Source organism: Nasonia vitripennis (genome assembly GCF_009193385.2).
Source record: "Nasonia vitripennis strain AsymCx chromosome 3 unlocalized genomic scaffold, Nvit_psr_1.1 chr3_random0004, whole genome shotgun sequence".
NCBI classification, from domain to species: Eukaryota; Metazoa; Arthropoda; class Insecta; order Hymenoptera; family Pteromalidae; genus Nasonia; species Nasonia vitripennis.
The window spans coordinates 2676164-2699000 of record NW_022279623.1 but is presented as its reverse complement, the minus strand read 5'-3'; the positions used below and the strand labels follow the sequence as shown (position 1 = coordinate 2699000).

General features: G+C 47.9%; 1 protein-coding gene across 3 annotated transcripts in view; it reads right to left on the bottom strand.

Annotated features, from left to right (window-relative positions):
• LOC100116264 (protein tiptop) overlaps positions 1-22837 on the bottom strand; it is a 120481-nt gene that overhangs the window by 58150 nt on the left and 39494 nt on the right. Inside the window, exon 1 of one of the 3 annotated variants that reach the window (XM_008207190.4) lies at positions 20426-21218. The exons of the other annotated variants lie outside the window; for them this stretch is intronic. The gene's annotated coding sequence lies outside the window, so the exon portion shown is untranslated. Of the gene's footprint in view, positions 1-20425; positions 21219-22837 lie in introns of those variants that run through there. 3 annotated transcript variants of the gene reach the window in all.

The window sequence follows — 22837 nt, the reverse complement described above, 5'->3', positions numbered from 1 at the left end:
CCGGAAAGAAAGCGAGCAATTTATATAATCGAAAGCCGAAATTCGAACGTCGAATAAATTAGCATAAGCCGCGCATGAATGAAGCTACATAGGTGTACGTTGAACAGGTATACACATATAGGAGGAAGGAAAAAAGACTGCGCGAAAGTGTCGAGCTCGGAGCAATTAGGGCGGAAAAGTCGGCGATTTAGGCGTTTCGAGTTTCTCGGCACATGGGGCATCCGAGAAGACATCAGGCAACTCGATCTCTTTCGAGCCGGACACGTGGCGAATGTATATATACCTGCGGCCGCACACACTAGCTGAGCCTCTTAAAGATTCGCTGTGCTGATGCTACTTTTTTTCTCTGCCTCCCGCTCTCTCTCTCTCTCTCTCTCTCTCTCTCTCTCTCTCTCTCTCTCTCTCTCTCTCTCTCTCTCCCAACATCCTTTAGAAGCTGAATGCGACGCGCGATGCCCATGATGTGGACGCCCGTATGTATGCTTTTGTTAAAGCTATAGCTTCTGGCTGTGTTTCTCGCCTGATCGAATTATGCTTCGTTAAGAAAAAGATAGAATAAGCAACAAATTTTTTTACAAGTATAGAAGAAGCTCAACTGTTCAGGAGCGACGTGCGTTTGAGGTAGGTCCGGGCAAGCGCGTATGGTACAGTACACTACACACACACAAGTATGCGCGAACGAGCAAGAGAAAGAGGCAAGATATGTATACGCATATATATACACACACCGGCCGGTGCCTCCATTCATGGCTGCGCTAGGTGCAGCACGTGTACGTCGCTCGAGTTCACTACTATACGAGCTCGCGCAGCGGCGTCGGCCGCGAGTCAATGCACGTTACGTAACTAGCTGCTGCTGCGCACATGTATGCGCCCGGCGCAGCGAAATCTTTTTATAGGTCTTGCCTTGAGAATCCGCGAGAACTCGACGAACCATCGAACCCGGCATGTGTTATGGATTTCTGATCAGAGTGCAGGGATTATTGATTTTCCGGTGTCTCCGCGAAAAATAGGCTGCTGTAATATTCAGCTGTTTTCGCGGAGACGGCACGTTGAGATCTGTATCGTCTTTTATCGGATTACCACCGATTAAACCGCACTTAATTTTGCTCTCTACGTGCGCGATGAAGAGCGACAAGCGGAATTCGATTTTCGCTTGGCCGAAAATATAGGCCAATCCAAAATGCGAATATAAAAAAGAAAGGCATATCTCTCCCCGGGGCAATAAATACGTCGTCGTTGTCGTCGCAATTAACAGTCGCAAAGAGGGTATATGATATAGAAAATTCGCCGTATCCAACTGCGAGCTAGCGTAATTACCGTGTGTTCCCCGAGATTAGAACAATGACTCGTTAGGATCGCCTCCCTCTCTCACTCGTATCAATAAAGAGCCCGAGCGAAAAAAACGCGACCATACACATAATTCAAAGGCGTTTGTTTTGCTGACGACTATAAAAAAAGTCACTCACAGAGGCCTAATCTATGATTTGGATCGTGCTCGAGAGGAAACGAGGGCAGAGAGGAACGCTGCGCCGCGCGCGCGGTGAAAAAAAATAGCATAATATATGATGACGTTTATATTAATGAGAAACGCGCGCTCGCGCGAGCCCGGCAAAGAAGACAGCGCGCGCGTGCAGAGAGCCGCGGACTGCCAATCGCGAGACCGGCCGCCTCTCGTCGATCGTCCGCCGCTGATTGCTGCTGCTGCTGCTGCTGCTGCACCGAGGCATTGTTATATCATCGCGCGCGGCACTATTTTACCGCTAATCTATCATCGCTATCCTCGCCCCGCACTCTCTCGTAACTTACTCCGCTTGTAAAACGTTTTGTTTAGCGCAGCGCTGCGACGTCTTCTCGACAATCGGAGCCTTAAAATCGGCATTAACGAGACTTCGCACGCTGCAGAAAGAGCGAGGGACTTTCTGCAGCGCCGCAAGTCGATCAACGCTCGCGAGAGCGCATTGTTTCGTCGAGTTATGAAGGACGTGCAGCGATCGATGGTCATGAGCGCGCGGCGAAGAATCGGAGTCAGAAGTCGGGCTCGAATTCCTGCCGATTGGACGCTCTCTCACTCGCTCGCTCTATCGTCGTCGGGTATAAATGAACGGCCTGACAGGAAATCGATTGGATCGCGCTATCTCTCTCTCTCTCTCTCTCTCTCTCTCTCTCTCTCTCTCTCTCTCTCTCTCTCTCTCTCCCTCTCCCTCTTGATTTAGTTTATATTACATGGCGCAAAGTAGTCTTTAGAACGCGCCTCTTTCAGAGTGCAAAGCCTCTCCACCGTCCGGTATTTTCATTTTTATGTGACATCAGCAACTTTTTACGCGCGCCGCGCGAGAGCATGAATGCAACATGAGCTCTATTATGTGTTTTTCCGGTTTTTTTCGCCAGGGAGAGAAAGAGAGAGCGCGCGCGATTTATAATTCGACATGACTTTGGCGTTAGAATTGATTTCGCGATTGCATTATTAATGGTGTCGTCGATGATGACGAGATGAGTGATCCTTTATCGCGGCGGCCTGTCCGCTATTGGGATGAAAACGTTCTCCTAATTGCGGCATATTTTAATAATAGATTGCTCCTCTCGACGAGCGCGGGATCTGTATTCCGAGAGGAGGCTATTTTTGATTTCTAATTCAAGATGGTTAAGAAAGACTCGTAAAGCCGCGGCGGCTGCTTGCCGTGGCTTCGAATTGGGTCAGATGGACGTTAACTCAGACGTCAAAACAATGAAGTCAATCAAGTCGCCAAGGTCGCTGATAAAAGCGTCATAACTCTTGGCGAACGCGAGCGAAATGGCTGCGACTTTTTCAATTCTCAATAATTGATTACAAAGTGATCGCCAGACGGATTTTCCGAGTCGCCGGTACGATCGAGATAAAGAATCGTTCGCCAATTGTTCCTCGCGCGCAGACGCGCGCGCTTACGTCAACACCGCGCTGCTTGTTTATTCAACGTATTTGCGACGAAGTAAAGTGCAATACATTATATTTTACGATCGAACTCAGTCGCGGCGATAAATACGAAATTCAAAAAACATTCCGCTCTCGGGGGGACAGGGCGCTGAAAAATATAAAATTCGCGTTAAGCCCTTCATCAATCCTACTTGCCTGCAATTACTTTATTATGAATTATCATCGCTACATGACGGATGCAGTAGCAGCAGCAGCGCCTCTTGCTCTCTCTCTCTCTCTCTCTCTCTCTCTCTCTCTCTCTCTCTCTCTCTCTCTCTCTCTCTCTCTCTCTACAAGTCTCGCGCGCGCATCAATCGATCGATCTCTTTGCCATCAATCAATCGCGTCAGAAATAATCGATGAACGTGACAATTCGAGTTGACTCGTCGTCGTCATTTGCTGCGGCGGAGAACCGGAGCAAACATACAGAGCGAAGCAACCGATCGATCAGAGTGTCAACCGGTCACGCGTCTTTCGCTCTTCATGTGTCGCACGATATTGCGTAACGCGCCTCTCTCTCTCTCTCTCTCTCTCTCTCTCTCTCTCACACACTCTGAAGGAAAATGAGCTTATGCGACGTTTCCTTATGGACGACTTTTTTCAATCTTCGATTGAGTACACGAAACAACACTCGCTTTTAGAAGCGCGGAGACGCGTGACGGTTTGATGGAGTTCATTAGTCAGAGGCTAACACCTTTTTGTCGTTTGTGTTATAGGCTCTCTATCTCGCTCGGAATTATGATAAAGCGCGTATTATATAAACAAAGGCGATCGAGGTATATTTTAGAAAGAAGAAACGCTATCTAATCTCGCGCTGAATCAGCTGGGGGGTATAAATCTCAACAGAGAAATCGGCGTATCATTATCAATCAATAAATTAAAATTGGTTAATTATACCTGAATCTCGCGGTCGGATCTACAAACTAAAACAATGTGGCGTGTATTCGTATATGAAAATATCTCGCGCGAAGCACCTTCTTCGGCGAACAATAACGATTCCGTGCATTCGAGAAGCTACCGCGGACGAGAGAAAGTGCACGATTCTCGTCGCTGATTCAACCGAGTACATATAGCTAGCTATATGCATGTGTATCCAGAATATACCGTTAGACACGTGCACTTGCGGCGCACGTGTGCGCCGCACGACGAGACTCTATGTCATCGACGATTATGCACAATGGCCCACAATTCAGCATCGGACAATGCGTCTGCGCGCGACGAAAAACTCTCGCTCCTGGACGAGTGTTTCTTGAGCGCTGCCAATTTGTTACTCCGCGCACCGCGGCCGAACACGACCGGCACGTCGGAAGTGCTGAGACGTTCGTACATACACAACACACCCACGCGCGCTGTACAGCCTAAGAAGATTCATCAAGGAACGAACGACGACCCGTTGTCGATTTATTATTCATAAACAAATTGCGACGAAACCCACGCACCGAAAAAGGCGTCAGAATAGCGAGAACATCCGCGCGTATGTGTGTGTATTCTGTAGGTATCCTCGCGCCGCGCACTAGAGGTCAGAGTTCGGCTTAGCAGCCGTGAATCAGCGACTTACACGCTGTTCTCCCGCGCCGTTACACGCACGTGCGAGCCACAGGCAGGGGAGTCGACGAGCCGGCGCTGCTCTCGAGGGGTACGGCGCGCGCGGGAGGAGCGGAGATCGTTACACGTGTGCTACATCAAGCTCACTCCGCTCGCGGCGGCGTCTTATACTACTCGCTGGAGAGGTACACTTGATATCCCCGCGCGCAGCTTGTTACCCGCCCTTTTCTTTAAATTGCCGGAATTCCGCGGAAGAGCACTCGAAGAAGAGGGAATGTTAGCACGATTGCCGCTCTATTTAGCACAGTATAATCGCTGCGTCGACCGCTCCTCTCTCCGCCATCGTCGGAATATGCGGCTCCGCTGCCACAGAGTGCGCACTGCAGTCCGTCGCGAGCGCGAGAGTGATCTATGCGCGCAGCTCCGGAGCCTCGCGTTCGCGCGGACAGAATGCTCTCTCCACGCGCGCGCTGACGTAATACGCGCAATTATTACCGGTGGTGTGGGACCGGTCGTTATCGCCGGGCGCATTGTGCCCGCGTCTGCACCTGAGATGCGGCGGGGGTTCATTGTGCGCCCGTGTTGTTGTCATATTCGTGTGTTTACGTGTTTGTGATTATTGCGTCATTATGTGTAAATATTCTTTAGGATTATGCTTTAAGAGGCTACGGTTCAGCGCCGGTGCACAGAGCAACATTTGTTAGCTAAGAAGAGTTGCGCAAAGCGGTGAGCGAGTTTTTGCGGAGAGCAGTGCGCGCCATTCAAATGTGAGAATTAACGAGCTCTCCGTAGCAGCCGCGCGATGATGTAGTTGCGGATTGATTTATATTTGCGATTGGAACGACGCCTGCTCGCGGCTATTAAAAATATCAAGGATAGCGCTCTTTTTTATGCTTCTCTCCTCCGCGTACGCTCGAGCTTGAAAATGTTGCATTCATTGTATCGCGGAGCATAGGAAAAATTGTATCGCGTTTCTTTTTTTTTCGGCCGAGTTCGAAACAATGAATCATGCGTGCTTACGATCGAGCGAGAAGTTTTCCCACAACTGCGGGATGATTATCGAGCGAGACTCACCTGGAACAGAGAGAAAAAATGCATGATTAGTATGAGTTATTTAAAAATTAACCGAGCATACTTAAATTCCACTCGAATCATACACAGTCGGTCAAAGTAGATCACACGCATATTCTGAAGAAGCTTCGCTCGCGGCCCCCAGTCTCGTGTAATAAGCCCTAATGATATGTTTAGCGCAGCGCAGCGGCGGATCGCATAGTAGTCCAAGGCAGCAGCGGCTGCAGAAAATGACCGGATGGCGCAGTCTCTCGAGCAAGCGCGTTCATAACTCATCATTAATTAATTAATAAGTCCTGTCCGCTCGCTCTCAGTGGCTCCTTATATGCGAGCGGAATTCCAAAGAGCTGCCATCTGATCGACTCGCTGCCAAGCACGTGCCATCATTTGGCATCTCGTGTGCGCTAATTCGTATATCTTATAAGAATTTCCGCTAAAAGAAAACGCTGCACTCGAGCGGTACACGCGGACAAATTATCGCTCGAGAGCCGACGAGTCGATAACTCAGGAAAAGCCCACCTCATTCGAGCATTACTCGGTGCGCGGCAATTTTTCAAACGGGGCCTTCCGCGCGCAGTCGCACTATTTCATCGGCGTAGGCTGCACACAGAAGGCCCCTGTGTGTACAGCTCGCGCGCATCTTTCTATTTCCGTCCCGCTCTCGCATCTCTCTCCCGCGCGCGCGCGCGGTAATACGAGCGTTTCAAATTGCGCGCGTTCGGCATGATACCACCGCGCGTTATTTATAAGGTATGCCGCTCGGGTAGGAAATTTCCAAGTAAAACCCGAGAGAGAGAGAGAGAGAGAGAGAGAGAGAGAGAGAGAGAGAGAGAGAGAGAGCGCGAATTATGTGCGAGCGTCAAGTTGGCAGTCGCGGCGCTTGATCGATGTGACGTCTTAAGTGCTGAAGAGCACCTCGATCGCGGCCGCGTTATAACGCGTCGCTCGGCGTGTCCGCGGTGCGATGGATACGGCTGCTGCTGCTATGCCGGTGCGGCGATACGGCACTTATATAGGATTTGCAATTGAATTATTGGAATTTTTTTATTTCAAGAGAGGGAGAGACAGTCGTAGGATAAAAATTCTCGAGGCTCGCGAAATTTGTCCGGATGATATAGCGGGGCTATTTTTAATAGGGGCGAAAATAAACTCGTCGAGAGTTCAGGAGCGTTAAATCTCGCGCTGTCATAATAGCTTGTATACAAGCGAGCGAGCCGCGCATACATGTATATATCGATTCCATCCAGTCTCGCAGCCCGGCGGTGTATATAAAAATACGAAAACAATCTAGAAATCAATAAGCCCGCCCAGTGTAATTACAAGACACGCGCGCGCTCGGCATATTACCTGCGCAAAGTTCGCGATACATAACAAAACCTGCCTCGTGTACAGGCGGCTGATCAATCATTCCGCGTCAATCTCGCCGCCGTAATAAAAGTTGGCCGCATCAGCGCGCGGGAAAGAGAGAAAGCAGTAGGAAGAAGCAGAGGAAAAGTTTGAAAACGACCAGAGCGGGAGAGGAAGAGGGGAAAGAAGAAGGCGCGCATTATCTGCTCTTGACGTCCGCGCGGAGCCTCGTGATGGACGAATTTCGTGTCTTCGCAAATAAGCGCATTAATCAAATGACTCAACGTTCTATTTCGGTGGAGGTGCGCGCGCGCGCGAGCCCGATCCGCGACGCGAGAGCGAAACAGAATCTGTTTGTCCGGGGGGACGAGACATCTGTCATTCCCCCGCGCGGCTTTTTCTTTTTTCCGCCGCTGCTGCAGCTACTGCGCGCGCGATCGTCAACGTCGTAAAGTCCGAATCATTCTCACTCGGTCGGCGCTCGGCGCTCGACGATTTTAGATCCCGCGAATGATCTACAGCGCAGCGTCATATTTATAGACGCGAAACCGAGCACGCGAGTAAGCGACGGGATTTTTTCGGAGGGAATATCCGATTCGAGAATCGGACGGCTATCGCCTACTTATTTTAAAAAAGTATTATTGATCCGCGCTCTTCTATTTTAATCGAAATTCATTAAAAAGAAGCCGCGCGTGACGGTTGTATAAATACGAATATAATAAAACGGAGAGACAAAGCGAGCTGCCACTTAATCGCAAAAACGAGCGGGAGAATCAAATTAAGCTTTAAATAAATGTTCGGTGATTGAATAAATTAACTTCGGTAATTGTGCTCGAGAGCTGATTGTTTCGCCGGCTGCATTATATTATATGACTGCAAAACTGTTTTCAAAGCGGGGTTTAAAAATAAAAAGGAAGAAAGACAACTCCGCTCTGTCAGTTCGAATTCAATCGGCGCATTGTGCAATTTTTGCGCCGCGCGAGACGGTTACGAAAAACTTTTGTCGATTTTCGCGCACAAAGCACCGCTGCTGGTATTTAAAAAAAAGAAAGCTCGGCGTTTTCGCGTATAAATAAAATGACACGCTAAATGAAGTGAATAAAGCCCGCAAATCAGGATAAAACGGAGCTGCTGATGGAAACAAAGTGGATTCGAAACAGCCGCACCGCGTGTGTTTGTATGTGTATAGTCGATCGCGTCAGTAATTAAAAATTGTCAAACGCACTTGAACCGAGAGCGAATTCGACTGGAAGACCTGTGGGCTCGCGCTATACCGCGATGAGAGAGAGGTGTATTATAGGAGAGGCATCGGTTCATTTGGGCCGCAGCGATCATTAGACAGTACATTATTACTTGGTGAATATTAATTGATTTCGAAAACGCAATTTTCTGTGTGAGCGATCAAAACACAGGGCGAAACGCATACGCGTCACTGCGCGCACTACGTCGATTGTCCGTCCCTCTATCACGCGCACAATATTCGGTACTGCGCGTGTGTGCATAAACTTTTGACGTCGCTTTAACTGTATCGAAAAATGCTCGATATACAGTCCGCAGCACGTACTCGCGTGCATGTGTTCTATTTTATTACGCTCGTCATTATTATACGGATGCGCACGATCGCGATTACCATCTCCGCTAATTTTTAGAGCCGGGCGGGACGATAAATCATAATGGATGTTGCGAATTGACAGATATTAAATTGGAACAACCTGATTTTCCCGATGAGCTCCGAGAACAATAATCAAGCGGCGCTTTGATGCTGATTCCGTCGATGGTGTAAACGCCCGTCCGGTTTTTAATAAAGCGCTCTCTCGCTCTGCTATAATCTCTCGCGACGAAAATACACAATAGTGTAGCGTAGCTTCACAGGCGAATTAACCGGGGATATCGAAGAGTACACGAGTGAGAGCAAAGCCGATCCTTAATTCCGTCCTCTCTCTCTCTCTCTCCTCACTTTTTAATCGACGAGTGGCGCGCCTTCCTTTGTGTTATCCTTTCGCCGCTCGGCGGCTACTACTGCAGTCGGATATCATTATACGTGCGCGCGCGGGGGCCAAACCGCACCGCACACAGTCGCCGGGATTAGCCCGACTGCTATCTCTCTCTCTCTCTCTCTCTCTCTCTCTCTCTCTCTCTCTCTCTCTCTCTCTCTCTCTCTCTCTCGCTCGCTCCCTGGCGCCTAAGCTCGTTATCGCTCGTCGATAATTATTAGCGCCGGCGCCGCAATTTCGCCGGACGCCACGCGCCCATGTTATATGCATATCTCGCGCCCAGCCCGGAATCGTCGTATAAGCGGATCGACGACACGCCGGATTTGCCGGACGACGCCTCCGCGTATGCCTTTCTTTGCAGTCATACGGAGAGCTCTGCCGATTCTCTAGTGTGCCTTCGGGGCGGCTTTTTTATTGTGCAGGTAGAGAAGCTTTTGAACTCGTTATACCGCTGAAAATTAAACAGAGAGAGAGGAGAGAGGGACGTAAACGTCGATGATCAGCGGGCGTCAGCGCAAGCGCGATATGTACGTACAGCGCGGAGGAGAAGATCAAAGGTAAACAACAAAGCGCGCGCAAATCAGACAATAATAAAACCATCAAAATTTGGCTTCATTATACCGCTCATACGCACGCAGACGCTCGATATGTAGCAGCGGCAGCAGTAGACAATAACAGGCCCGAGATGAAATTCACTTTGGGCTGCGTGTATGGAACTGCAGCGCTTGTACTGTTGTATGGCTATACGCGTATGCTGCTGATCTCTGCGCGAGCGCGTGCAAGTTCGCTCGCTTTCTGTCAGCGCGCTCGAACGTGAAAATCAAATCAAGGAACACGCAGCGCTCATTGATAATTCCAAGTGGACGCGATATAACCTTTCTTGCTCATCCGTCGATTTCAGAGAGCCGGGGGTATGGACGACCAGTTCTGTCGATGCGTGAAATGGAAATCCGGGCTCTCTCTCTCTCTCTCTCTCTCTCTCTCTCTCTCTCTCTCTCTCTCTCTCGTCTCTCATCTTTCTCTCTCAAAGCGTTTAAAAAGGAAGCGAGAACCGCGTGTGTCAAATTAGCGGCCGGTTAATTCGCGATTGGATAAGCGCGCTCGCTGCGGCGTGTGTATCGAAAGGATTATACTCGCTTTTTGCAAACCCGTACGGATCTCGGCGCGAACTCGCGAAATGGAGATTAAATTATCTCTAGAGAGACAAGTGTGTCGGCCGCTAAAGATTACAAATCGATCTCCTAATAGCACTGCGTGAGCCGCGATTAATTAAGCCATTTTTTCCGGTGCATCGAGCCTCGCTCTTGGCTTCCGACGGACAGCCACTAATGGCTCACTCGCGGACGCATGCTCGATCGAGATTTCGCTCGCACGTGTACACAGCGCACACACACAGCTTATATAGTAGACGCTGCGCTACTGCACTCTGCCACGGCTCGCGAGCTTCCGAGCGGGAATTAATGGAGCCACGCGCGCTCCGATGCTGCTGCAAGCCGAATCGGCCGGTTGACCGCCGGCGTGCGCTCGCGCCAAATGAATTCGTTAATATATCCGCGAGCCTATGCGCCCCGCGCGTATTTGTGCAAGTGCCTGTATCGCGGACACGTGATGTGTGTAACGCGATTGTAGGAAAAAAGAAGGAGTTTATAAACAGATCTAATTAGGATACAGCCCGATATCGCCTAGACTGTTGGGATTTTCGTGTAATTAGTCGAGAATTTATGGAGCGGAAAGAAAAAGGAGCTATATGCGAGATGTCGACGACGAGAGGAGATAGATATAGAGGTAAATCGAAGCATAAAACTCCGCGCGTGTGTAACAGAATCGCTCCTGTCAGCGGACAAATCAACGGGAACAGCGCTGACACGGAGAAAGAGAGTGTGTGGCCGACGAGAGATAAAGAAAGAAAACACACGCGCCGACAGGGCACGTGTGCTCTGCGCGTAAAAACGCCTGATTAACGGCCCGCTGCTATACAGTCGTCGAGCGAAATTACGATTTAATCAGTCGCCTCTTGCATCGTCGTTTTTTTTTGCTCTCCAGTATGCGAGTGCCGTGTGTGTATACTGAATGTTATTCTCTAAAAAGCGCTCAACTGTTGCAGTTCTCGGTATTTTGTCATGTACTAATGGTTTTACGTGTAATAACGCAAAGATATGTTTTTGTATCGGCAACGTGAGTTCTTCCAGGGAGTCACGTGCACGAAAGAATGTTTAAATATTGATTCTCATTTGTCGAGAGCTAATATATTCGAATTCAGTGCCGACTTATAAGCAAATCAAATATGCGCGACTATATCTGTTTGCTTTTACTACGAGCTACATTATCAAGCGTTGCTCACCTGCGCGTTCGTCATGTATACACACGGCTATACAGCTGCGCGAAAGCGCCAGCATTTGTCTTTTAACCGCGAGAACACCTGCTTTATCGTCATCGCGAGCGGCTAGACAGCTTTCATCGTTTCTTCGACACATGCGTGTATACTTGTACTTGTGAAAGCGGCGATAACCGCGGCTCCAAAATTAATTTTCAATGTAGCCGATTCCGGTAACGCGAGCTATATTCTAGTGTCCCGGGAAATTTATCCGATCAATGGCTTCCAAAGGTATGCACGGGAAACCGACCCTCCACACCAGACAATAGTGTCATTGTGACGGCACATTTTACATAACGCCCCGAAGAAAAAGTTTCGCTAATTACATAACGGTTATTCAACACCGCGTAATTTATACAAAATCAAAACTAACTCGAAGTAGTTCTGTATCAGCGCATTTGTACAAACAGTCTAAGATTTAATTGTACAACTTCCATCATCTTTATCGTGTACCATAAATTATTCATTCAGCTCTCGGCGAACAAAACAAAGGTTGCGCAATTGGAAAATCTTGAAAATACTTCGCGCTCCACACCAAAATCCAATCGCGCTCGTGCGCGTAAGAATAAAATCACATCCGCATGTATACGCACGAGGCTAAGGAGCAGGAGCAGCAACGCGTTTACGACCAATCACTGGGGCGCCTCGGCGCTGACCTCCTTGCCCGGCGATAATACCGTCGGCGAAGCACCTCCTCGAACAAACTGTCGCTTCGACGGCTGTCATTATCGTGATCTTTACGATCGGCTCCGTACGACTTTACGACGACAAAGAAGCGTTGCTCTGCCCCCCCCCCCCTCTCTCTCTCTCTCTCTACTCCTTCTTCTTCGCGTTTGCAAGTCTTTGCGCGGGCAGGCAGCTTCTTTTTCGGTGCTCCTTTTGTTCCCTCCAGTTCGCTGCAGCCGATGGGGGTTTGTTTGCGCAAGCTTCTGACGAGGGGCACGCGTCCGAAGAGTCGCGGATGACTTTATGAAGTTTTTTGGCGATTTTCGTATGCTTCTTTTGTACCAGTAAACATCGAAAAACATCATTTTCGCGTGTCATTTACGCAAAGCTGTACGACCAGTGGGCCGATTGACGTCAATATTATCGAAACCACCGAAAATGCTTTGTAAATAATAACGCTATCCGTCACTTGACTCGACAAGTAATTCTTATCGATGGACGGCTATGAACCGACAGCATCAGATGATTAGCACGATATTGACTTATAGAAACAATTTTCTGCGGTGCAAACTTATGACAATCGCGCGTCATTTTCACTCGGATTAGAGGAGCACCGGCGCATGATTGCTTCTTTTCTGTCCGTGTATGTGCGTGTATCCCGGTGCGCGTTTGCAGCCCGAAGGTCCAAATATCGATCTCCATACATAATTAAATACCAACCCGGTCGCGGCATCAAAAAGCGAGAGCAGCGAGGCTCACTTGGTCTTTGATCTGACAGACAGATCCCGTCATCATCGCGGACTTCAATAGCTTCGCTTCTCCCGTTCTCTCTCTCCCTCTCTACTCATCCTTCGATCGCTTTCCATCTGTAGTGTGTATAACGCGTCGTGTGTAGGGGTGCGTACCGTGTGCCGTGTGTCTTTGCTAGCAGAAATTGCTGTCGCAATCGTATGTACGCGCCGCAAACAGTCTTTTTTCACTGTCTCCGGGGCTCGATCTCCTCTCTCTCTCTCTCTCTCTCTCTCTCTCTCTCTCTCTCTCTCTCTCTCTCTCTCTTCTTTGTGTGGCTCGTGTGTGCGGAGCTGTCGGCGCGCACGTGCTAGTGCTAATTACGGAAGAGATTAGGGGAGCATAACTGTCGGCAGTTTTAACGATCCTCTTGTATTAGCCCGTCGTTTGTTAAAGGCTGGCAGCGCCTTTGATACGAATTTCGCAGATAACAACAACAGTTTGTTATTGAAGAAAAATGATGAAAGTGCTGTATTTTAAAAATATGTAATTCCAACACGATGTTCCGACACAATCTAGCAAGCGATGATAGGTGGCACTGAGGCACTTTCTTGTTACCCAAATCTATTTAACGCGCTCAGTGCATACATGTAACGGTGTACCACATATACCAAAACTGCCTTATTAGGCCCGCTTATAGGCCGCGCTCAGTGCATACATGTAACGGTGTACCACATATACCAAAACTGCCTTATTAGGCCCGCTTATAGGCCACTCATGCTATAACTTTACCTAAGTCTAAAAATAATCAGTACGCAGGTATTATGACTCCTGCCCTCGAGGTCAAGGCTACACGAAACTGGTTAATACGGGGCCTCTCGTCCTCTTCTTCCGGCTCAGCTCCTACTATTTGACACCTTCGTACACGCGGCCGCGAATTCACTCATTATCAAATCATTTAGATAATAAATTATAATAAAACATGTAAATTAAAAGAGCAATAACAGCTCAACTTATCATTTGAACCCACGTGTCGCTCATTTTCACCTCGTTATCTCTCGCACCGCGGGCCGATCGGCATCGCACCTCACGCAAATTCGGGAAAATCATTGAAACGACTCGCGTAGGTACCTAACATCCTGTATATTTCGCCTTTCTTATACAAGGCACGTATTATGTCCATTAGATATTTCGCAATGGATCTTTTGCTTCAAGAAACAAACAATTTCGAAGGGCTTTTCTCTTCGTTGCGCCCTCCAAAAAGCTACGCGAACTCTGGGATGCCTTTCCACGACTGCACCTATACCCACTCAGCTCTTCTGCTGCAGGTGTTTGCATAATTTCTCAATTATTCATGCTCTGATTACTTTTCGATAATCCTAATTGATTCATCGTCAAAGAAAATTCCGTAATCAGCTCTTTTACGCCGTCAAATGGAAGCGTAAATACATCACTGGAGGCAGAGCAAGAACGAGAGAGAGAGAGAGAGAGAGAGAGAGAGAGAGAGAGAGAGAGAGAGAGACAGAGAGAGACAGAGAGAGAAGCCTCATAAATAACTATGAAAAGCCAAGTGCATCGTAGATTTACGCCTTGAAAAATCGTAAAACTCGACCGCATCAATCCATTTCTATACGCGCCTTACATAATTATTATATGCCCAGCTACATATAGCTAGCTCCAGTATAATCCTAGAGCTCGCTCGACCGCCGCTTCGACTAATACGCCGTACATACATCTGTCGCAGCTCCCGCGAGCGCAAATAAATAATCTGCGGCTCTCGCGCTCCGCTTATGCAACAGGCCGAGCGCTCGCGTGTAACATAACGAGACGCGCGACGACGACGACGGGATTCGCGGGAAAGCGCGAAAAAATCAACAGCCGTGTGTCAGGCTTCTTCTTTGCATTTCGCATTATATCCGCCGGAGCGCAGCATAGAAGAGCCCGAGGCTCTTGCATTCGATCGCGGGGAAAAGTGAGATGGCAACAACACACGGCCTGCACACTTTGATGATGAGCTTTTTGGACCGTGCTACGCGTGCAGGCTTGATGAGAATATCTGCTTTTTTCTTGCTCTTCCTCTCTATGCTACAACAGCAATAATGGGCTTTGAAAGGGGATGATCGATCGGACAGCTCTCTCTCTCTCTCTCTCTCTCTCTCTCTCTCTCTCTCTCTCTCTCACTCGCGAGCTTGATTTTCGGGCTCTCTTTTATCGCACGCGTGCCCGAGGAATGCGCGGCTCGATTAGCTGCTCCGATAGTAGGCGCACCTATACACACTCATCTGCTTTTTCAGACGCGATGAGCTTGCTTGCTTGCGCGATGCATAATCGCCTCTCGGTTAGCTTTTTCGCGCTACGAGTCGATTATACTCTGCTGATACACGCATTAATCGGAAAATAAACGCTACATTTTTTTTCTCCGACCGAGAGATCGTCAACGATATCATATAGAGCCGGCTACGTCTTGTGTGTGTGTGTGTGTGCTCGACACTTTTTTTCGCGCTCGCACATCAGCATCTAATTCGTATTTGATTGAGCTAGCCTCGTAAATCACCTACAGTCATAAATATTGAGAGCGAGTAAATAACTACATCGCTATAAATTCATAAATTTTTATCTCGGCTTTTGAAGTCGTCGAAGCTGGCTTTTGATAGCCAATTAACCGGAGCTGTTAACGAAAAAAAGCAAAATCAGCTGGCGACAAAAAAAATCACGACTAATAGATCCTGTGTCATCGCGGGCGCACTCGCTCGATCTTCGATTACGCTTCGAACGGATCAGCGTTGAGTTTATGCAAGATTTTTTTTTATTTGTTTTTCATTCTTCGTCAGCAGCTCGCCGGACGCATACCGCACACCGGGTTGAAAAACTCGGATGATCAGGTGCACTCTCCGCTCGATTTTTTCACGCCGTCTCGCGCGCTGCGGCCGCCGCCGACATGGAAGGCCAAGGAGGTAATTACCAATCGGACGATCAATCACGTGCGAGATTAGAGATTAGTCGATTTCCAAGTGGCTCGGGCTGGCAGGTTGTGTGTGGGAGTACCAGTACTCGTAATCCGCGCATCAACGCTATGTTATGTGGTCGCTCCGGCACAGCGTTCTGCGTGACGTTACGCAATGCGACACTCGGTGGCGAGATATTCGCACCGCGGCTGCGCTTCTTTTTTACTTCAATTTCTTGTGAAACCCGCTACGGGAAAATAACTCTCGAGAGATAGTCGAGTGTAGTAAAAACAATGAGCCCGATATAAATTATCTGTGTGCCCGTGATTTCGCGCGCAAGCTGCTTATCACTTTCTAATCTGAATCAGTTAAAAATCGTCGCGAATCTGCATATCGAATCACTTTCTCCTTAATAGGTACGCGCGCGCGCGCGAGCGAATCATCCGGTTGTCGTGCAGATGTGATTCAGATTAGAAAACAAAGCACATTAACATCGGATCCGAGGCAGTATAGGCTATATACAACAAACAAAACAGTTTGCATATCTAACGAAGCCGCTTTATAAATCTTCCATCACGCGTCGCCGTGCGATTCGCATAATTGCAACGCACGACTTTCGGGTTGGGCTCGTTATAAGCCTGGGGATATATATATATATATATATATATATATATATATATATATTATTATTATTATAAAACGTACCCGGGAAAGTCGCGCCGAGCACGTGGGCTGACGCTTCGATCTACTCGAGCGCGTTTTATCAGCCACTCAAAATATCATAATCGCGCGATGCGTCAACCTCCGCGATTCGACGAGTAGATAAAATATCCGGCCGTCATCTGGACTTTCGAGAAAGAGGATGAACTCACGGGCATTGTCGTAACCGGGATAATACGTGTAAGCTCTGAAATCATAATCAGTTGCGGGGGGCCCTTTAATGTACGAATCAATTTCCACTCGAGCTGTCCGGCGAGAGAAAAAAAAGAGGCTGGAATTCGCGAAAGGCAATTGCACAAGAGCCAATTAGAAGTACTTAGAAAATCCATCAGGATAATCCAGCTCAGCCTCTCTCGGATACCTGTTCATAAATTAGCGCTCGCTCTCGCAAATGGATCCGTTGCACCTGCCACTATCCATACGTACACGTATACAGTGAGAGGTGAGCGCCGGCAAAATCGTGCGTGAAACCATGGAAGGGAGAGGTGGGGGGAGAAAAGCGATGCACAAAGCGTCACGGACGGGAAATGATCGATTGCAGAACGCTCGCGGAGAGCGAGAGCGTGACATTTGGTTAAAGCGATAAACTGCGAAGTAGTTTGTGCGCGCCGTGAATTTTTACGCGCATGTATGCACCGCTGCTCGTGGTGTTTGCTCTCTTTCTCGTGCGCGGTTTTATTGTTTTTCGCGCGAGGCGTATCCTCACACACACACACACACACACACACACACGGGCTCACTACAAAGGAAAGTTTTCACTTGGCCAAGCAAATATTTAATCGATGAAGAATTATTCAAATATAAGTGTATTATATTAACGCGCGTGTAATTCAGCCGTCTCCCTCTGCACAACAAGCAGCGTATAATCCTTAATTGCATAAACGCTCGCGATTCAGCGAGTAGGCACTCGATATGTGTATGCGTCGGGGTAAAAAATTAATCGCTCGAAAGCAAACATACACACACTGGAGAGAGAGAAAAGCGCGCGTTTGTGCTGCTGCAGACATGCATCGAAAGCGAAGAAGTTGACGGATTCACATCAAATGGTTATTCATTGACTGATGCGTCAAAGAACTCGCCTGGCACGCACTGCACGTGCGTCAGCGAATGAAAGCGCCTTTTATCCTCATCATGTCTCTCTCTCTCTCTCTCTCTCTCTCTCTCTCTCTCTCTCTCTCTCTCTCTCTCGCTCACTCACTCGGCGCTTCTTTTTTACCCTCATCTGCGCTTCCCCCCACTCTCTCTCCCACTGTACTGCCTGCACCTCTCGTCCCTCCCATATTCCTCTCTGTACTACCGGATCGCGGTGTGACTGTCCTGCAGCGCAACGATATTGTTGGGACTTAAACTTCGAATTACACGCGCGCACAGACGACTCTGCTGGCGGCTTTTTATCATCGGGGCTGGCTTTTTATTGTGAATAACGAGTGACAGCGACGTTGACGCGTAGTGCGCGCTCGCGCGTTTTCCACTCGATATGCCCGCGCGCCTGGGATGCTTTTGCCGTTTGCACCTACAACAGCGGCGTCAGTTCTCTCACAACGGCTTCGTTTAGATTATCTCCGATGCGAGTTGCGACTTCGAATCGTTTTTAATGTATGAATGAAGCGGCTCGACTTATCTTCGTTTTATTCCGTTTGTCGTCGAAGACACTGTATGTACACTGCGTCGCCAATCGATAAGTTTGAGCTTTGCAGGAAGTGGATAATTATCGCGGAGCATTGCGCTCGATGCGAAGAGGAAGCGAGTATTAACTCGATGATAGATTTTCAATTGCACGCGATTATCTTTCTCCCGATGAATATATACTTTGCGACTCTTTGCGAGGATATGGCGATATGTTTTTATCGGGCGTTTGGGAAATTAGCTTTTACGTCGATCTGCAGTATGTGAGAATATTCTAGATTACATACAAACTTACCTAAAATACACACAATGAGTCCACGATTCGAGTAAAAATATTAGCTTTGATTTGATATTATGAAGCAAGAGCGTATGTGTTTAGTTGTGTTTTCGGATTAACTAGTTACGAAGTAAGTATAGTTTAAACCGGCGTTATCGAAATTTTTCCTCGTCGATAAGAGCTTATTAACATATATTAGTATAGAAATTCAAATCGATGACGCAACTATGTACAGTTTTCAGATAAAAGGCTTCGCTATACTAGAATCAAAATTACGATCATTTAAATCTCACGATCCACGAATGCTAGCTCGCTCTCGCTCTCGATTCCACGTTAATTCCGATAACAGCGAGCGCAATAACTCCGAGATAAACCCGACACGCGAATCAATCAAAATCCACCCACAAATGACAGATGCGAAAGTTCAGATAGACACACGTATCATTAGCCGACGCCGCGAGAATGAAAAAAGAGCCGTAAACTCGCAGCGTATAAAAATAAGCCCGCAGAGCTGCGCTGCACGCGACACACGTGGTGTGTGTGTGTATAATTGGTATGCCGTACGCATGCGCTTTTACTCGGAGCGATTTTTTTTTATTGCTTTTCTTCCGCCGCGCGTGATTCAGACACCTGTTCGGTGTACTTTTGTTTACCCGGCCCGCGCTCTCGAGTTTCGCGCGCACCTCGCGAGCAGGTTATTATAGAGCCGAGCGCGATAGCACGAGAGAGATAAGCGGCTCGCTGTGTTGTGAGAAGAAGCGGGGAAAGTGCTTTTCGATGCAATGAGCTGAGCAGCTGGTCTTTTTTTTTTTTTTTTTTTTTTTTTTGACGTGACTAATTGACAGTGACGGGAAAGTTATTTCGCGCTTTGTTGCGATGAGGAAACACTGCAGATGGTGAAAATTATCGCAAAATTTGGCACTGCATTTTTTTATAAACGTAATGTGGAATAATTGTCACCGCGGAACTGTAAGTCATTTTTTTTGCGAAATTTTCTGAGTGTGCGAGTGTTGGAATTATCTTGATCGTGATTAATTTTTTCAGACGTGATAAGTTTTTCGTATCACGGTTGAGAAAGAGCTACATTTACGTGAGTGATTCATGCTATTTTTACGGATAATGTGATCGACATTTTTTAGTTTCAAATGTACGTCTTAGCATTAACAATTTTTTCCATCCCACTCGCAGCAAATTTCTTATAAGATGAATATTTAAAAAATGCACTTACAATCTATTCTCATGCACGATATCATCGAATTAAATACTCTGTATAATTCGTTATTACTACTTTAAAATCGCTGGGAATTCTTTTTGCATTCACATTATCATCGACAATTTTCACCAGTTAACGCATAAATCCTCAGATTAAATTTTACGACTTCAACACAAGCACCACCGCACACGGACGAGAATAAATTTTCACTTTTTATCAACATTCTCGGAGCTACAAACCTTATTTTCACACGTACAAAAATAACCGAGCGAAGAGAAAAAGAGAGAGGACGAGATAAGAAATTTCGTACCGGAAGTAGTGGCTTTGACAAGGTGTTCGCTTTAAGGAGAGAGACGTGGATTTTTCAGATGACCGTTGAGTGTAAACAACGCTTATCGCTGAAACGTATACCTATCTTTATATTCGCCCACGAGCAGCTGAATCTGAATTTTCGCGGTGACACATTTGAGCGGAACACATCACCGCGAGCCAAAGAATATGTTTGTACTGTAAAGGAGCAGCTTTTAGATAGACTCTTTCCTCGAAAGAACGTCTCGGATTGTTCGGTATTTTTTTCGATATCAATAAGGGAGCACAGTTCTTTTTCAACTACTGCATCGGCGATTGCGAAAACAAGCGGCACAACGAAAAAAAAAATTCACGACGTCGATATTTTTTTCTCAATCATGCGTTATTTACAGATACGAAGAAAAATTCGTCATCGAAACATCAAACAGACTCTTTTCAAAGAATCGATCCGGCAGACACGAAACAACGCGGAGATAATGAAGAACACTTTACAAGGCACGAGAGGCAAAAAGCACTGAAGCTAAATCACTTGGGAAAGCTGCAAAAAAGGTCTGTTATCTCTTTCGAATCGCGACCTAACCTCGGTCGCGTTCGCGTGACTCATTCGCGAGAGAGGATTTCCCGGAGAAGTAGTTATCACAATGCATAAGTGTACACACCGTATAAGTAGTGGTTCCAGAGCAGAGTCCGCTGAGGACTAGTCCGTCAGTGTCGATAGAGCGGCGAGTAAAAAAGCCGCTGACTAGCACCGGCTGCAGCTTGGCTGCACTCGTTGACGACGCTGATACAACACCTCGCGATCACCACCATGTCACCGCATATCATCTATATGTGTACTTTTCTCACTTTTCTTCAAACTCTCTCTCTCTCTCTCTCTCTCTCTCTCTCTCTCTCTCTCTCTCTCTCTCTCTCTCTTTCTCTCTCTCTCGCTCGTTGTACTACTGCGCAGAGTTGCTCGAGAGCCGCCGCATCAGTGTTTGTCTCACTCGAGTCTCCGTCTCATCGCGACTGGCCGTCGCCGCTCATTCACTAAATCTCACTCGCGACTGCACGTATATATATATATATATATATATATATATATACGGAGAGAGAGAGGAGAGAGTTGAGAGAGCCGACAGCCGGATATCATTCGTCACCAGTTGTCACGTACCACTCGTCGTCGTCGTCGTCGTCGTCGTCGTCGGGGATCAGAATAAGACGAGGAATATATCGCGCGATCGAGTCACTATATTCCACGGCGACACTAATGAATCACGCACTATAATACCGGCAGGTGCGACGTGCATACAGTGACACACACTCGCGAGTCTCTGATGTCGAAGCAATCCACTCTGCTTCTGCTGCTGATGCCGCTGCTATTGTACTGCAGAGATAGAAGAATATGAAGAATACAAGGATAGTCGCGCGAAGAGAGCGCTCGATACACCCTCCCGCGACGGCAGCACGTGGCGCACTGACGGCTCGGCGCTCCGCGGCTCGTTTCCCCCCCCCCCCCCCCCCCCCACTGCCCCCCGCAGGCGCCCTTCCCCGACGGCCGCCCGCGCTCTCTCGCCCCTCCACCGGCGGACTCCCGAAGGGAGTGAGGGAAGCCATCCCCTCCCCCGGCTGCCCCACTACGGCCTGTGTGTAGCGCTGCGATGACGTTCTCGCGCTTGGCCATCCCCTCCGCGCTCGCTCGGTCTGTTGTGTGTTTGTGGGAGCTGCTGCTGCTGTGTGCGGCGCCCATTCCACCCACGCCCCCATCCCACTTTACGAGTTTTCAAGTCCTCGTCGTCTTGCGCGCACTGCACGGCTCTCTCTCTCTCCGTCGCGCAGATGATTGCCCGGTGTGTGCGCGCGCGCGAGGCTCTGATTATCTCTCTCTCTCTCTCTCTCTCTCTCTCTCTCTCTCTCTCTCTCTCTCTCTCTCTCTCTCTCGCTCTCTCGCGCGCGCGCTCCTCTTTTTTCTGCTTCTTTTTCTTGTCTCCGATCGACTCGCGTCTCGTCGTCTATATACCTGTCACGCCTTTCGCGCAGCCTCTTGTCCGTCTTCGTCGAGCTGCGTGTACGAGGAATAAATTTCGAGGCGATTTTCTTCGTGTACTCGTGTACGGAGAGTGATCGAAATTTATTGTGGACGGAGATCGTTGTGCGACGTCATGATATTTTTTTCGGTTTATCATCGCTGATTTTTCGTTTAATTTCACGGACAGTTCATTCTTCATAATATCAAAACTCTAGATGATCATTTGACTGAATTTAATAGTACTTTTTGGTACGTAAACAGTTTTGGACTGTCCTCTCCTCCATATCGCTTGAACTTTTCAGACCTCTAGTCTCTGACTAGCGAAGATAGATGGCGCATTGACACTTTCCTGTAACCCTCATCTGATTTTACGCGCGGAGTCTATATAACGATGCGCCATCCATGCTATGACTGCCTTGTTGGGCCTATCTACTACAGCTTAGATCGCTCATGCTATTACCACTGGTTTCTTAATATGGACTAGACTAAGATCTAATCCAAGATATCGTAGACAAAAAGGGCTCATCGCATCTTATGTGCACACAGTAATTCGCTGTTCGTTTCATTTGGTGCTATCTGCTTATTACATAGATGAATATGATTTTATAGACTTACATGAAGCAGATAGAGGCCTGACCTTGCAAAGTGGTGATATGTTAACGAGATACTCACCTGCAACAAAAAAGAATACGTGTCATTAGATTTCTTTTTCACATTTTCCACATCAATTACTAATATTTATTCCTTGTCACAGCTCGCACATGCATCGAAATTTTTATAGATCTGCGGACTTGGTCCGAAGTCAGACTACTAAAGTTCGTTTGGCATTTTTTCCTCTCTTTCTCTTTCTCTTTCTCTTTCTCTTTCTATATCTCTCTCTCTCTCTCTCCCTCTCTCTCTCTCTCTCTCTCTCTCTCTCTCTCTCTCTCTCTCTCTCTCTCTCTCTCTGTCTCTGTCTCTCTCTCCTCGACCCGGTGATTTATCGAAGTTGCGCGCGTCTAAAAGTCAAGAATGTACGGCTCAGGTGAAACGTGCGAAGCAGGAGCTACTCGCTGCAAGCTTT